The sequence below is a fragment of the Triticum dicoccoides genome, chromosome 4A, assembly GCF_002162155.2.
Source record: "Triticum dicoccoides isolate Atlit2015 ecotype Zavitan chromosome 4A, WEW_v2.0, whole genome shotgun sequence".
Lineage (NCBI taxonomy): Eukaryota > Viridiplantae > Streptophyta > Magnoliopsida > Poales > Poaceae > Triticum > Triticum dicoccoides.
In genome coordinates, this window is record NC_041386.1 from 166,438,021 (window position 1) to 166,442,098 (window position 4,078).

Genomic DNA, 4,078 nt, shown 5'->3' on the forward strand with positions numbered 1-4,078 from the left:
GGGCCGAGCGGGCCAGCGATGTGAGGCGGCGCGCAGGGCGAGTCCGCAGCTGACACGTGGCGGCGGCGGGGTGAGTCGGACATGTCCGGCCCGGTTCGGACGTGTGTGGCGGCGCGGGAAAGACGGATCTAGGGTTTTAGGGGGAGGGGAGACCCGTGAATTTCGGAGGGGGTGATATTTATAGGCATAGAGGGAGCTAGGAGTGTCCAAATGAGGTGCGGTTTTCGGCCACGCGATCGTGATCAAACGCTCTAGATGATGGAGAGGGTATTGGTGGGTTTTGGGCCAAATTGGAGGGGTGTTGGGCTGCAACACACACGAGGCCTTCTCGGTCCCTCGGTTAACCGTTGGAGCATCAAACGAAGTCCAAATGGTATGAAACTTGACAGGCGGTCTACCGGTAGTAAACCAAGGCCGTTTGGAAAGTCTCGGTCCAATCCGGAAATGTTTAATCCCCACACACGAAAAGAAGGTAGAAATGACCACCGGAGGAGATAGAAGCGCCGGAATGCAAAACGGACAACGGGGAAAATGCTCGGATGCATGAGACGAACACGTATGCAAATGCAATGCACATGATGACATGATAGGAGATGCATGACAACGACAACAACACACGGAGACAAAAACCCGAAACCGAGGAAATAAAATAACTTAGCGCCGGAAACGGCAAGAGTTGGAGTACATATTAGGTAAGTTACATCCGGGGTGTTACAGCCTCCTACTGGATTGATACCTTGGTTCTCAAAAACTGAGGGAAATACTTACGCTACTCTGCTGCATCATTGATACGTCTCCAACGTATCTATAATTTTTTATTGCTCCATGCTACTTTATCTACTGTTTTGGACTATATTGGGCTTTATTTTCCACTTTTATATTATTTTTGGGACTAACCTATTAACCGGATGCCCAGCCCAGAATTGCTGTTTTTTTTACCTATTTTAGTATTTCGAGGAAACAGAATATCAAACGGAGTCCAAACGGAATGAAACCTTCGGGAACGTGATCTTCTCACCGAACGTGATCCAGGAGACTTGGACCCTACTCCAAGAAGTTTCCGGGGAGGTCACGAGGGTGGAGCCCCCTGCCTCGTGGGCCCCTCGGAGCTCCACTGACGTGCTCCTTCCTCCTATATATACCTACGTACCCCCAATAGACCAAAGGGGGAGCCAAAAACCTAATTCCACCGCCGCAACTTCGTGTATCCACGAGATCCCATCTTGGGGCCTGTTCCAGAGCTCCGCCGGAGAGGGCATCCATCACGGAGGGCTTCTACATCAACACCATAGCCCTTCCGATGAAGTGTGAGTAGTTTACTTCAGACCTTCGGGTCCATAGCTAGTAGCTAGATGGCTTCTTCTCTCTTTTTGGATCTCAATACAATGTTCTCCCCCTCTCTCGTGGAGATCTATTCGATGTAATCTTCTTTTTGCGGTGTGTTTGTTGAGACCGATGAATTGTGGGTTTATGATCCAACTTATCTATGAATAATATTTGAATCTTCTCTGAATTCTTTTATGTATTATTGAGTTATCTTTGCAAGTCTCTTCGAATTATCCATTTGGTTTGGCCAACTAGATTGGTAGTTCTTGCAATGGGAGAAGTGCTTAGCTTTGGATTCAATCTTCCGGTGTCCTTACCCAGTGACAGAAAGAGTTGCAAGGCACGTATTGTATTGTTGCCATCGAGGATAACAAGATGGGGTATTTATCATACTGCATGAATTTATTCCTCTACATCATGTCATCTTGCTTAAGGCGTTACTCTGTTTTTAACTTAATACTCTAGATGCTTGCTGGATAGCGGTCGATGAGTGGGGTAATAGTAGTAGATGCAGGTAGGAGTCGGTCTACTTGTCACGGACGTGATGCCTATATACATGATCATACCTAGATAACCTCATAACTATGCTAAATTCTATCAATTGCTCAACAGTAATTTGTTCACCCACCGTAGAATATCTATGCTCTTGAGAGAAACCACTAGTGAAACCTATGGCCCCCGGGTCTATTCTCATCATATCAATCTCCATTACTTTATTTTACTTGTTTTGCTTTTACTTTTCACTTTGCATCTTTATACAAAAAATACCAAAAATATTATCTCTATCAGATCTCACTCTCGTAAGTGACCGTGAAGGGATTGACAACCCCTAAGCGTTGGTTGCGAGTTGCTACCATTTTGTGCAGGTATGAGCTTGCGCGTGACCTCCTACTGGATTGATACCTTGGTTCTCAAAAACTGAGGGAAATACTTACGCTACTGTGCTGCATCACCCCCTCCTCTTCGGGGAAAACCAACGCTAGCTCGAGACGTAGCAAGAAGGATTTTTGGCGCCGTTGCCGGGGAGGCCTACGCCAAGTCAAGTCAAGATTTACTCTCCCATCGACGAGCCATTTCTGGCGCCGTTGCCGGGGAGGCCTACGCCAAGTCAAGTCAAGATTTACTCTCCCGTCAACGGGCCGTTTCTGGCGCCGTTGCCGGGGAAGCCTACGCAAAAGTCAACATACCAAGTACCCATCACAATCTCTATCTCTCGCATTACATTATTTGCCATTTGCCTCTCGTTTTCCTCTCCCCCACTTCACCCTTGCCGTTTTATTTGTTGGGGAATGTAGCAATTTCAAAATTTTCCTACGCACACGCAAGATCATGGTGATGCATAGCAACGAGAGGGGAGAGTGTGATCTACGTACCCTTGTAGATCGACAACGGAAGCGTTAGCACAACGTGGTTGATGTAGTCGTACGTCTTCACGGTTCGACCGATCCAAGCACCGTTACTCCGGCACCTCCGAGTTCTTGGCACACGTTCAGCTCGATGACGATCCCCGGGCTCCGATCCAGCAAAGCGTCGGGGAGGAGTTCCGTCAGCACGACGGCGTGGTGACGATCTTGATGTTCTACCGTCGTAGGGCTTCGCCTAAGCACCGCTACAATATGACCGATGTGAAATATGGTGGAGAGGGGCACCGCACACGGCTAAGGAACGATCACGAAGATCAACTTGTGTGTCTAGAGGTGCCCCCCTGCCCCCGTATATAAAGGAGCAAGGGGGAGGGGGCGGCCGGCCTAGGAGGGGGCGCGCCAAGGGGAGTCCTACTCTCACCGGGAGTAGGACTCCTTCCTTCCTTGTTGGAGTAGGAGAAGGGGAAAGAGGGGGAGAGGAAGAAGGAAAAGGGGGCTGCGCCCCTTGTCCAATTCGGACCAGAGGGGGGGGGGGCGCAGGCCTCCTTCCTTTTGGCCTCTCTCCTCTATTCCCGTATGGCCCAATAAGGCCCATATACTCCCCGGCGAATTCCCGTAACTCTCCGGTACTCCGAAAAATACCCGAATCACTCGGAACCTTTCCGATGTCCGAATATAGTCGTCCAATATATCGATCTTTACGTCTCGACCATTTCGAGACTCCTCGTCATGTCCCCGATCTCATCTGGGACTCCGAACTCCTTCTGTACATCAAAACTCATAAACTCATAATATAACTGTCATCGAAACCTTAAGCGTGCGGACCCTACGGTTCGAGAACAATGTAGACATGACCAAGATATGTCTCCGGTCAATAACCAATAGCGGAACCTGGATGCTCATATTGGCTCCTACATATTCTACGAAGATCTTTATCGGTCAGACCGCATAACAACATACGTTGTTCCCTTTGTCATCGGTATGTTACTTGCCCGAGATTCGATCATCGGTATCTCAATACCTAGTTCAATCTCGTTACCGGCAAGTCTCTTTACTCGTTCCGTAATACATCATCTCACAACTAACTCATTAGTTGCAATGCTTGCAAGGCTTTATGTGATGTGCATTACCGAGAGGGCCCAGAGATACCTCTCCGACAATCGGAGTGACAAATCCTAATCTCGAAATACGCCAACCCAACATGTACCTTTGGAGACACCTGTAGAGCACCTTTATAATCACCCAGTTACGTTGTGACGTTTGGTAGCACACAAAGTGTTCCTCTGTCAAACGGGAGTTGCATAATCTCATAGTCATAGGAACATGTATAAGTCATGAAGAAAGCAATAGCAACATACTAAACGATCGGGTGCTAAGCTAATGGAATG